Below are 14,125 nucleotides of genomic sequence, written 5' to 3'. Positions count from 1 at the left end.
TGAAGTCTCAGACCTGGTAAATGCAAGATGCTAACCTGATTAACAGAATCTCTAGGTCTAATTAAGCGCCAAAGATCTGTCTCCCTTCATGTTCCCTCTCTCCATCTTCAAATAGATGCTTTATCTCATCCAAGCCAATAACTTTTCAACAAAGCAGCGAGCGTACCTGTGTTTATGTTTATGGATACGTGCTTGTCTTAATCTTGGAGTCGAACAACTAATTATGCCAGGACCAAAGTCACTGGACCCCATGTCGTGAGACAGCAAAACGACCAAGCCACCGTATTCATAAACTGAAAGAAGTAGGAATGATTTGGTTGAAGGTACATAAGCAGGTGTCCAAGTGTGGGCCCTCCATAGGCACGCCTTTCCCACCAAGCGGTTTCTAGTAACTGCAGTGAATGCGATGGAGGCCGGGACTCCGCAGCCGCGCTGCAGCCACGCTCGCCGTTGATCTGAGGCCTTTCAGTCTGAACAGGTCCAGAGAAGCCCGCCGACTCCTCCTGCTGAGCGTCCTGCGTGCACAGAGCTACACCACGCCTCTCCCACTTATTAGGGGAAAATCTGGCTTGTTTATTTTTAATCTTTTAAGGAACAACCCGAAGAGGAAGGTAACAAACCACTACCAACAACGAAACCATCCATTTCTGGAAATACTGGAATCCTCACCACATTTACCACCACTAATAATCAGTTTTGAAGTGATATTTAAATCCGAAAATTAATAAGATTTTAAATCCTGATCCACACATATGTGTATATACGTGGGGAGCGAGTGTGCAGGTGTGTGTCCGTCAGGAAAACGGATGGTGTCTGAAGTAACCTCATACCCACTAATACTATTGGTATGTGAAGGGAGACTTGACAGAAACAAAAGGAAGAAGGTTATGATCCCAATACATGCTGCTTTATATGTATGTTGTTTTGTTTAATTTTTTAACACCCATGCTAGGTAAATACTGTCATCCAATTTTACTGATGAAAACACTGAAGGCAGGGACCCTGGGGGCTCAGTCGGCTAAGCGTCTGCCTTCAGCTCAGGTCATGAGCTCAGGTCATGAGCTCAGGGTCCTGGGATCGAGTCCTGGGTCGGGCTCCCTGCTCAGTGGGGATCCTGCTTCTCCCTCTGCCTGCTGCTCTCCTGCTTGTGCCCTCTCTCTCTGTCTCTCTCTCTGACAAAAAAGTAAATAAAATCTTTAAAAAAAATGCTGAAGGCAGAGACCTTAAGTAAAATGTTCCAGGTCACTCAACTAGGATGTGGCATGTGTGGGTGTCTGTGTGTCTGTGTGTCCCAGGTATCTATTCCTGCACAACAAACCACCCCGAATTTAGTGCATTAAAACAAGTCATTTTGTTATGCTCACAAACCACAGAAGTCAGGAATTCTGTCAAGACTTGGCTGGTGAATTGTCTGCTCCGCTGCTCCACAGCGGCATTGTGGCTCCGTGGCATGGTGGTTCCGAGGCATTCAACTGGCCTCTGGGCTGGGCTGGAGATTTCAAAGATGTGACCCACATCATATCTAGCTAGCACTTTAGGGCGGAGGGATGGCTGGAAGGCTGGGCACAGATGGGCCCTCCTCTCATGTAGTCTCGGGACCTCCCTGGGTAATCTCTCCAGCAGGGCAGTCAGAATTCCCACATGGCAACTCAGGCTCTAAGAAACCAAGGCAGGAGCTGTCAGCTCTGTTAAAGGCTGGCTCTGAACGGGCACAGAGCCACTGACATTGTCCTCCATTATCAAAGCGTTCACAGATTCAAAGCGTTGGAAAATAGAACCCATCTCTCAATGGGAAGCGTGCCAAAGCACATTCTCGCTCTCCCATGTCCACTTTCTGTCCAGACATTATTTACATTCCTCCCCCACATGCACAATATACTCAGGCTGCTCAGAATTCCCTAGAATGTGATCATTTCAATCATGTCCAAGTGAGGATGAGTTGGCTCCTCCTTGGGGGCATTTCCTCTGGATCTGAAGACCTTGTGAACTAAAGAGATAAGCCAGTGGCCTCCTGCATGCACAACGCATAGTGGAGGGACAGAGACTGAAGAATCACAGCTAGCACTGGGGTCCCAAAGAATGGGCAATGGGGACACAGTGGTCACCGGTCCACGGCTATTTGAATCCAAGCAGGCTCCTGTTTCCGATTTCTTCATTAGGACCCACTTCTGCTCCCTGGCTTCCTCCCAGCTCTTCACTCTGCCTTCTGGGCTCTTGCTTCCACCCTCTGAGTTCTCCTCATGAGGAAGACACGGCCCAGGTTTGCAACAAGTAAGCCCTCAGCCTGCTTCCTTCCAGAGTCGCTTCTAGTCCGAGCTGGTCGCACTTCTACCCCTCCTCTAATGCAATCCCCTCACATAACCTATGTGCTTTTCTTTGGATTTCTTCAGGGTTCACTCCATCAGCTGTAAGCCACTCTGACTTTTCTTTCTGGGACAGGTCACTGGGGCACCTTGGAGGCTGCCATGGGACAAGGCTCTTAAGCCCCTAAGTCTTCCTGAGGCTTTTAGTTAGCCAAACCTTTGGTTTCACCTTTACCGCTGCCCCAGATCTGATCTGTGCCTGGAGGTCGTTTCTTAATTTTGTTCTGAGAAATTGTGAGGTTGAAACAGCTTACTTTCCAAACCCAACAAGTCCTGGCTCTTATATTTCCTGTGAATTCTGCTCCCAAACTGGACAGTTCCTTCTTTAGTGCCTAGCTCTCTTCTCTCAAATTTCAAAACCCAAAGCAACATTGATTGAGAGCCAAAAGTCCTACGATCTTCCCGCTGGATTGGTCTGGAGCAGTGTGCTCTGGGAGAAATAGAACAGAATTTTAAATTTTCTAGTATCTAGTACCCACATTCATAAAGTTAAAATAAACAATTGAAATTAATGTTAATAATATATTTCATTTAATCCAATATATCTAAAATATTATCATTTCAACATGGAATCAATTTAAAAATTATTGGGATATTTTAAATACTTTTTTTAATGGGGGGATACTATCTTTGAAATCCAGCATGTATCTATACTTATAGCACGTCTCAGTTAGGACTAGCCACATTTCAAGTGCTCATTCACTGCATGTAGCTAGTGGTGTCGGTATTGCACACGAGCTCTAGAGTATAAAATCCCTTGACTTTTATTTTTAATATGGCTTAAACATTTTAAGACTCCATCTTTCCTAGGCAAGCTTGAAATTGTGTGAGAGAGAGAGATATATATATGTATATATATATATATATTCTCTTCTAAATACACATATATTCCATGTAGTTGTCATAAACATCATCAAAACACAGTTAGAGGCTTAACTGCATATCAGAACTGAAAGCTACTGATCCTGTGAGTTCATCCTTAAAGACACATTGAAATTTATATAGGCAGACAAAAATTCGTTAAAAAAAAAGAATTAAAACTGTTCTACATTTGAATATGATTTATAAAAGAAAAACATTTTTCTCAATGTGATTTGTACTTGTTGCTTATAATTTTTCATCCTTTATTGATTACTTAAACCATAATTGAGAACTGAAAGTAAAAAGCTATTTCCACGTTCTTGTCTGAGTGTCTTACATTCTAATGGGGGCAGGGGGCTTGGGATCAATAATCACAGTAATTAAATAGGAGACCTCAATTCCTAAAATAAGGATATCAGGACCTGCCTTAGCCTGTTTTGGAGAGTTCACTAGGATGAAATGAAATTGTGCATGTGATCACTCTCTGAAAATCTATTGGTAATTTAATAACACATCAATAGTTACGAGCAACATTTACATTGCCTAAAAATTGACCTGATTTCAAATTCTGTCTTTTCTTTGCCCTTGCCAGGCAATCCTGAGCGTGTACCAATTCTCTGAGCATAAGCTGTCGAAAGCAAGTCTAGTATTATTCTCTTCCTTGTAGAGTTGTATGAGTTAGAGGTGATTTTTGGAAAGTGCATGTAGATGTCTAACATATTGTGACTTAAATTATTCTCCCTTTCAGCTCTGGAAACATTGAGTTACTTCCAGTGACAGTTTAAAAACAAAACGGAGTGGAGAGTACGCTTTTGTTCGTTTTACTCTTATGCAGTTGCAATATACAAATGTTGCATAGAGCCTTTTATATTAATGCAGTACAGGCAGCCTTGCCCTCGCACGGTATCACGTAAACTGAAACTGTGCGTATCAAAACTTGCTTTGCAAATAGATTCACATAGACACACATGTATTTTCTCTGTCCGCCACCATGCTGTCCCCAGTAGCAATGAGCACACCCAGCACCCAGATCTTGGAGTCTAGTACCATTCTCCAACAGGAGGAGCCAGGGTTCCTTGGAGAAAGATGATTCGAGGGCTGGGGCAGGGAAAATATAAGAATGTACCTGGAGCATTCATAGTGTCAGAAAATAAGGAAGTACTCAGAAACCTACAAAAGAGTGGGGGCATGTCAGAGGGACTTGGGAGCCAACCTGAAGGAACCCTGAATGGCTAAAACTGAAACAATTTGAGTAACAAAATAAATAATGTGGTATTCAGTTACAATCCAAAGAACAAAATAAATACCTACAAGTACATACTGATATAAAAAATGAATGAACAAATAAATAAATGGGGGGAAAGGTGAATCTCCTACAGAAGAATTATAAATGAATTATGTAATTGCTCCTTCTTTCAGGAGATGGAGTGTAACACCTCCTACCCTCAACCTTGAGTGTGGGCTTGATTCCAAAGAGTAGAGTACAAAAAGGGGGCAAGACAACTTTATAGGGGAAAAACCTGACAAGCACTCCCTCAGCCAGGTGATCAAGGTCAGCATCATTAGTGATGAGTCATGATGATAGCACGTCCTTAAGAAGATATGAAGATGATGTCACTTCATCTCTGTGGTCTTCCTCCCAGAAACCCATAATTGCAGCCTAATCATGATAAAAATGTAAGACAAATTCTAATCAAGAAACATTTTATAAAATACTGTGCTCTTCAAATTTTCAAGGTCATCGAAACAAGGAAAGTCTGAGAGATTGTCTCAAACCAGCGAATACTAAGGAGACATGATGATTAAATGTAATATGGTATCCTGGATAGGATCTTGGAACAGAAGGAGGACATTGGGGGAAAACTGGTTGTAATGGCTAACTCCAAATCAGTGGACTTTGAACAAAGCAGATTATCCTCCATAATGTGGGTGGGCCTCATCCAACCAGTTAAAGCCCTTAATAGAACAAAGACTGACTTTCCTTAAGCAAGATGGAATTCTGCGAACAGACTGCCTTTGGACTCAGACTGTCACTCTTCCCCAGGTCTCCAGCCTGCCAACCTACCCTGCAGCTTGTAGACTTATCAAACCTCCACCATCATGTCACTCTTCCCCAGGTCTCCAGCCTGCCAACCTACCCTGCAGCTTGTAGACTTATCAAACCTCCACCATCATGTCACTCTTCCCCAGGTCTCCAGCCTGCCAACCTACCCTGCAGCTTGTAGACTTATCAAACCTCCACCATCATGTGAGCCAATTCCTTAAATTAATCTCTCTCTCTCTCTCTCTCAAAATACATCTTTTTATATAAATCTATAAATATAGATGCAGATGTAGACATAAAAACGCATCCTATTAGTTCTGTTTCTCTGAAGAATCCTGGCGGAATGCACCAGCGAAATTGGAATGAACTGTGAATTTGAGTTAATAATAATACATCAATGTTGGTTCATTATTTGTGACAAATGTACCATTATAGTGTAAGATAATAATAGGGAGCAACTTTTCCGCACATTTAAAACTGTTCTAAAATAAAGTCTATTTTAAAAATGCTCGCAATAAATTCTTCTACACCTTTAAATATATTTTACAAGTTAGTGACCACTTTCCAAGAAGACCAATAAAACCACTGTATATTTTATTATTTTAATATGAAGAGTATAATAATCTTATAATGTCTTACATAAACTGTGAAGTCCGTAGCTTACAGAAAATTATAGAAAAATGTTGAATTTATATATGTGTGTGAGTATATATATATATATATATATATATATATATATGAGAGAATCTTAGGCAGACTCCACGCTGGGCTCCATGCTGGGCGATGTGGAGCTCATTCTCACAACCCTGAGATCATGACCTGAGCTGAAATCAAGAGTTGGACACTTAATGAACTGAGCCACCCAGGAGCCCCTAGAATTAAAATATTATTTAACATAAAAATGAAAAAAATTTACCTAGGTAGTAAAATTTATAAGGACATTATTTTTAAAGAATTATAATAAACTACAATAAGTTATATCTGATATTAAATAACAACAGAAATTTGTTTTATATAAACTTTTTCTAAGAACAGCCTGTGTGAAGCAAAATATAACATTATTTGACTCCTTGGGGACTGAAATGTTTGCGTGCCACCCTTCTAGAGAGCCACTAGATGTCCATCTTTCCCATCTGTTAACACTGAAGAACATGGATTTTAATACCATGTATGTTTTTTCCCCAGATTTAGGATGTAGTGAGTTTTCTCTCCAGTGCAGATATGGAATCCTGTTTGGATCAAAACTCACTATGGCAGTGAACACTATCTAGTATGACAGCTGACAGAAAGTATCAAGATACTAACATTGTCTGTGGATGGAGTGCTGGCACTTTGGTGGCAAATAGGCTCGGGGACCTACACACCTACTTCTAATCCTAACAACACCCTGATGGGTGGCTACTTTTAAGCACAGGAAAGAAAACTGTTTCACAATTAATTCTTTGAAGCGGGGATACTTTTAGTACCATTCTGCAGACTGGTAAACTGAGGCACAAGGAAGTCAAAGACATGACAGAGCCAACATTCTGACTTCAGCTATTGAAGATAAAGCTTATTCAACGCCACACTTCAGTCTTTTACACAGGGCATACACCTCACAAGCGCTCTACCAAAGATCTGGAGAAGCTCAAGCATACTCGCTATATTTAACAAAGCATATAGAAAAGTTTTTAAATTTCGAGGAATGTTGTATCTGAAAAGAGTAACAGAAGGAAAAATTATTAGACTTTAATACGAAGGCTAATAAAAAACTTAGAAAGTCCTATGTAATCTATGAGGTTAACAGCTTACACATAAATATAGAAAGATACAGAATTTGTATTTTATTCAAAACAAAACACCAAAATTGGTCATTTAGAAATCCAATGATTTCTAAATTAGTGCTGCAATCTATTAAGGACAATAATTTTTAGGTAAGATCATATGAAATGGCCAATCATATACTGTTTGAACCAGAAAATCAGAAATTTTATGTGTCAACCTAATACATTGGATAAATGGATTCAATAACTTTCTGTAATCAATATTTTTTCTTACTTTTAAGCATTAACTTTACCATAGTATTATAGTAGAAAGTGATAGAGGAAACAATCTGAAAAATGTTTTATAAGTATTTTTATAAAAAATTCATCAAGCTTTCAAAGCAAAAACACCTAGGTATATTCTATAAAGAATTTAATTTCCTCCACTACAGCACCAATATAGTCAAATTTTTCAAAAAAGTGTGTTTTAGTGTTTAATTTCACTCGTTCTTTTAATTAGTAGAGCAGAAAATGAAGACTTGGTAATAATTCCTAGATCACTATTATAGGTTTCAGTTTATTTGATGTCATTAACATATTAAAATACAGTTGATCCTCATTATTCATGGATTTCTTATTTGTGAATTCACCTTCTTACTAAAATTTATTTGCAATTCCAAAATTAATACTCAGGGTGCTTTCATGCTTATTCACAGACATGCATAGAGCAGCAAAAAACCTGAGTTGCCTGGATTGGATGTTTTCAATTTATGTAAAACAGGGCAGCACTTTACCTTCTTATTTTTGGTTCTAATACTATCAAGTATTATTTTCGTAGTCTGTTTAATGCCATGTGATTGGGGTTTTTTTTGCATTTTTGTATTTTTATTTAGTGATTTTGCTGTCAAAATTTGTGGGATACAGCAAAAATAGTGCTTAAAGGGAGATTATAGCATTTAATGCATATATTAGAAAAGATTTAAAATCAATCTTCTAAGCTCCCACCTTAGGAAACTAGAAAAGAAAGAGTAAATGGAATCTAAAGTAAGCAGAAGAAAAGAGATAATAAAAATTAGAGCAGAAATAAAAAAAAATTGAAAACAGGAAATTTAATGGAGAAAATCAATGAAACCAAAAGATGGTTCATTGAAAAGTTTAATAAGAATCAATAAGCCTCTAGCTAGAAAAAGAGAGAGAGAGAGGACACAAATTACTGAAGTCAGAAATGAACCAGGGAATATCACGACAAATACCATGGACAGTCAAAGTTTAATACAGGAATATTCAGTGCTCAAGATAACCAAGATGGAACAGACCAATTCCTTGAAAGACACAATCTGCCAAAAGTCACACTGGTAGGGAAAACTTAGCTCCAGGTCTGTCAAAAATAGACACATCTTTATATGTTTTTGAAATTACGTTATTAGTGCCTCTAAATTTAGAATTTTCATATCTTCTAATAAAGTGGCCCTTTTATATTTATAAAATGGCCCTTGTTACCTCCACTAATGCTTCTTGTTTTAAAAATTTACTTGGTCTGATATTATAAAAGCTACACCAGCTTTCTTTTCATTAGAATTTACATGTACAAACATGCCATCCATACATTTATATTCAGTATTTCTGTATTCTTATATGTGAATTCTTTCTTTGGGAAACAATATAGAGTTGTTGCTTATAGCTAAATTCAGTGGGTTAAATTTGATTCTTATGGCAGACTGGGCTGGGTGGCTCAGGCAATCCCAAGACATGCTAATCCAATCAGTAATTAAGAAGATTTAAAACTGGGTTTCAGTCTCTTCGGTGCTGGTCTCTTTCCAGTTTACCCTACCTCCTGAGTGGTTTTCTTTGTTTATTGTCCAGCCTTCCTGGTTGCACTCAGGTGGTTGGTCTGACACAGTCTAGTCTGCTATTGCTGAAAGCAGAACTAAGGCAATTTTCGTAGCAAAATATTGTCCAATGTGTGATATAAATCACCATTCATCTCCCAGAAGAGTATTCAGCAAAATATACATTTTCCCCTAATGCTTTAAATGAGGAAGAATTCATGAATGTTTTATGGTAAAAACAAGGTTGCATCCTGCCTCATGGTCAGCTTGAGGCAAAAACAGAGGTTTCCAACAGGGCAAGTATATGGATTAAAAGTGTATTTGGAGTACACACACACACACACACACACACACACACACACACGATACTAAACTTACAATGTCAGTATTAAAAAATTGAGCAGCTGAAGTGCGTTAAATAATAAAAATAAACATTCTAATCCTAAGCTGAATTTAATATTGACCTTGAATTCACAAAAATCATGAGGTCTGAAACATAACAGACATATTTCCAGTAAGCACAGCTCAACCCTTAGCTATAATAAACTCAAAAACACATTTTCCTCATTATGAGCAGGAAAATGTATTGTGTACTAAGGAGTTTCAAGAAGAGTTCTTTTGTTTGTTTGTTTGTTCTTTTTGTTTTGTTTTGCTTTCAATAACATTTAGCTAAGTCACTCTTTAAGACAGAAAACTATTCTGAGTCCTCCTGCAGGGCACAATTTCTTCTTATCCATGTATCATCTAAAATCATGGTCCTTAACTTCAATCTTCATTTTGAGCCATGAACCACAAATTTGAGACTAATTTTATCAACGATGTGCATTACAAAATAGAGTGCTTTCAAGACTATCATTTTCATATTCTTGTTTATGTGGAGAGTAGGGGATTACAAGAACAACTGTGCATGAAAACGTGTCGTGCATGTAAAAATGGCATTCTCTAATGTGGTGGAAACCAAGGTTGAGAGTCCCTCCTTGACAGGGACCCCCCATCTGCTGCCCAGTTCTGTGATTTCTGAAGGGCAGAGCTCCCAACATCTTGTTTAAGTGTTCGTATGAGAGCACCATTTTCAGCAATTTCATAAGCTGTTGCTAAAAACATCTTTTTGTTCCAATCTACCTGTCATATCAGGAGGGCTTTGGAAGGAAACATACTTCTACTTCTTAGCAGTGGTGTGCTGGTAAACCAGCTCTCTGAAAAAACAGAAGTCCTGATGTAAGGCGTTTGCACACTTGCAGCGTGTGACTAGTCCCTCCTTGGCCAGCTTCCTGCCACCATGGCCATGCCACTCAGTGTGGAACATGAAAGAGATGCGCATAATTGGCTCCTGCCGGCCATTTCAATCAACTCCAGCTCAATACTGCTTCATGGGGAGGGAGGGATTCTCAGAGAATCACACAAACTGCTACTTTTGCCTCTGAAACAACTGCCATCACCACAATATTTGTAACTGACTCACAAGACAGCTTTATTGCTGCAGAAGTCCAATCTACTCTTCAGCCGGCCTCCTCGGTGGTTCCGAAGTGGAAAATCAGCTCAAAATCACCACAGAATTGCGACCCATTGCTTCTTTGTAAAGAGCAAGCGTAAGTCGGGTTTCCGGGAGTTTGGAGGGCTCAAGTAAGAGCCAAATTTTCTCCTCAAGTCCAAAGTAAAACTCTACCACCAAGTTAAGACAAAGGAAGAGAAGCAGAACTGCAGTGGAGTCAGAAGGGAGAACAAGGATGGTGGGTGACTGCCACAAAATTCCGTTTTTTAGCCTCAAACTAGGCGGTGTATATGTGTGGGGCAGGTGTTAGGATAGGATGTCTGCATACACTGGAATTCAGCGATTGTCATTCATATTTCTTTTACATCTGAAATAGGGTTAAACAGTTTTCTTCAATGTAATTTCCATGTGCTCCGTTAAAAGAAATTTCATTGTAAGTTAACTGAAGTTAATTGAAGTTAATTAATTTAAAAATTGTCACTTTAATGCACCTTTAAAAGAAATACCTCATTATTTGATTTTCTAGATACTTAAAATTATATCATTATGTTAGAAATCAACAAGCAAGATCTAAAACGTTAAATGTTATGTGAAAGAAAAAAAATTCATTAGATAAACATGAATATAAGTGCCTGGCAAGGATTACAGTGGTCAATATTTAATTATAAGGCTTCTTCTAAACCCTTAGGTGAAACGTCTAATTAAGAAAATGCTAATGTGAAGGTATACCCTTTCCCCTAGCAAGGGCCATATCTAATTGCTGCTTCTCCATTTTTACTAGTAAGACAATGCTTGCTAATTATCTGCCTTACTAGTATGAATAAAATATTTGATTTGCTATTAAATATATATGAAATAATTTATAAGAATAATATATATAATAAGAGAAGAGAGTTGATAAAACTAATGTTTTATTTTAAAGAAGTCATGGCTTTGGAATAAAAGTCATTTTTTAATCTGCACTTGAAAATGGACAAAACTAAGCCTTAAATTTGGTCCTCTCATCAGTATTACTAGAAGTATTATTCTGAGAAAGATACTTTTAGATTACTTATTAATATAATTTTTATTTTTCAGATTTATTTTTGGAAAGGGTAAACTTTCTTAGAGTCAGTTTGTTCCAGAGAAAATATTACCAATTACCATAGAAATAAGTTTTTATCTTCCTTACCATCTTCAACAATTCATTAAAAAAACACTTGGTTATACATATCTGTGCATGATACAGATTGCCTGCCTGGATTTCAATGTTACATTTTCCACCCATTAGCCATGTGCAAGTAAATAATTTCTGTTTTCCTTTCTGAGCCTCAATTTCTTCATTTGTAAAATGGAAATAAAATTCCTACCTTGTATGTTGGTTTCGTGGGTTAATGATAACGTCTATAAAACATGCCTGCAGCATTTGGTACCTAGTAGCCATGGAAATACCAGCTGTTGTTTCCAGTGCTAAGAATCTTGGCTTTGCAGAATAATACACATGCGAAGAATGCTCACATCAGTCAACATGCTTATAAAAATGTTAAAACGAGTGAGTAAAACATAAGTCTGACTGAGGTAGACTTCTTCTTGAGAATGTATCACCTGCTTCTTTAAAATACATTTTATATATAAAATCAAATTTCCCTAGGATTTATCTTTATGCATTAATTTAGCAATGAAATTACTGGATTTTAAGGGGGAGGGGCTCACTTTCTTCCACGGAGACACTTAATGCAACTAGATTATAAAGAATCTTGGATATACATGAATGGCTTCTAAGACTTCACAGATGAATGGTAGAAATTTGAATTAAATGTTTCATTTGAAAAGAAGTCCCCATTTTAACCTTCTAGGCATCTAGTCACACTCTCTGAGATTTAATTATTAGCATTAAAAACCTAATGTAACCTGTGAGCTTCCAAGTTGGGGTTTGTCTTCATCTTTATTACTGGCATTACAATAAATTTAAGAGGACAGTGATCCTAAGAAAAATATACATGTATATGACATTTTATTTAGTTCTTTATTTTACTTAGTTTATTTAGCCTTAATAATTTGTTTATTAAACAAAAGTAGGGAAAGGCTTGGCTTGACTGTTTTTCTTGTCATTGACAAAGACCGTTCAACTTCTTTTCCAAATTCGCAACTGGATATTTACTCATTTCAAAACTTTATTTAATTTTTATGCTTTATGAAACATGGTGTCTTCATTAACTATTTCTATCTCTCAAAAATAAAACATTAAAAAAATTTTTTTCAATACATATTTAATGAATAGTAATTATTCATTTATTTAGTAAATAGCACAAAGTATTTTATGAATCACGCCCTATTTAATATGTATATGTAAGATACCTAGTATTCCTAGGACCAAAGAATATTCAGATAGTTTTTCGTAATAAAGCAAAATGTTTGCCTACAGATTGTAAAATTATATCCAAGAACTGTGTGGTTTGGTTGTTGTTGAATTAAATACATATCCGCACTGCTCTGGTGAGGTGAAAAGTGTTCCCGTGTGAAGCATTTTTTTTTTTTAAAGATTTTATTTATTTATTCGACAGAGATAGAGACAGCCAGCGAGAGAGGGAACACAAGCAGGGGGAGTGGGAGAGGAAGAAGCAGGCTCCCAGCAGAGCAGGAGCCTGATGCGGGGCTTGATCCCAGGATCCTGGGATCACGCCCTGAGTGGAAGGCAGATGCTTAACCGCTGTGCCACCCAGGCGTCCCTCGTGTGAAGTATTTTTAAATGTATTTCAACTGATATTTTTTCCCCTAATGTTTTCATGTTCCTTTGTCCCCTTCCACACTGTATCATCCAAAGCTTTTTTTGCTTATTGCTTCAGAAAACAGAATGCAGCAGGGTCCCCCCACCCCTTGGGGTGTGTGTGTGTGTGTGTGTGTGTGTGTGTGTGTGTGTGTGTTTATTAAAGCCTGAACTTACAAGATTGGTATGGACTTTTAGCCTCGTAAAAGATTTAGGGAAAAACACATACATCAGGGAGGTTCTTCCCAACCCTCCGAAGAGAAACAGATTTCTGAGAATGGGAAGATTCTGTGGGTCAGATCTTCTGTCTCTGAGAAGGGAATCTTAGGGAGATTAGGAAATGAGGAAGTGGACTTGGGTGGCCACTACGATGCGTAATAGTCCGTTAGGGACACTGTACCCCAGAGAATGCACAAAGCCAGGAGGTAGACTGAATCTAGACAGTCCTCTGCTTGATTTGCACCATGGTGTAGTAATGGGCCTAGTGGAGGAAGGAATGTCTTTTCTCATTCCCATGAACTGGTGGGTCCCTGAATCAGGCATTCAGCACGAGGGAGTTCCTAGAGGTTTTCTCAAGGATCTTGGGTGAGGGATCAGAGGGCACCTGTGCCCTGATCGATCCTTCAGGAGAGCTCAGGTAAGGATCCCGGAGAAAAGAAAGGGGACGTGGTGGGGATTGGCATCTCCTGGAAGTCCTATAATGGAGAACACTGGTATGAGAGGAACAGGCTGACCCCAGGGGCTCTCATGAGCACCACAGAAATAAGGGAGAGTGCCCTGACTTGAAGAGACTTGGTGGCTACATGACCGAGACCTGGGTTATAAAGAAGGATAAGATGAGATTATGGACATTTGAGTGGATTCAGCAAGGACAGAGGTTATCAACAGACAAGTGGGCTCCTTCTCTGCCACTGAATATCCTGGTCCCATGTAAGCACAACCCCACCCCACCCCCAAGAAAGCAGCTCAAGCCTAAGATAAAGATGGGAGAAATACCAGACAACTGAGTTTTAGTTTCTACCATTTTGGTAGAATGTGAGCCTCAAAT

At 38.5% G+C, this 14,125-nt stretch overlaps 1 protein-coding gene across 1 annotated transcript in view; it reads right to left on the bottom strand.

Annotated features, from left to right (window-relative positions):
- Positions 1-14,125, bottom strand: part of FAM149A (family with sequence similarity 149 member A) — a 45,546-nt gene that overhangs the window by 23,340 nt on the left and 8,081 nt on the right. The window lies entirely within an intron of this gene.

Source organism: Ursus arctos, unplaced genomic scaffold (assembly GCF_023065955.2).
Source record: "Ursus arctos isolate Adak ecotype North America unplaced genomic scaffold, UrsArc2.0 scaffold_27, whole genome shotgun sequence".
NCBI lineage: Eukaryota > Metazoa > Chordata > Mammalia > Carnivora > Ursidae > Ursus > Ursus arctos.
This window is presented reverse-complemented; position numbering and strand designations above follow the sequence as displayed.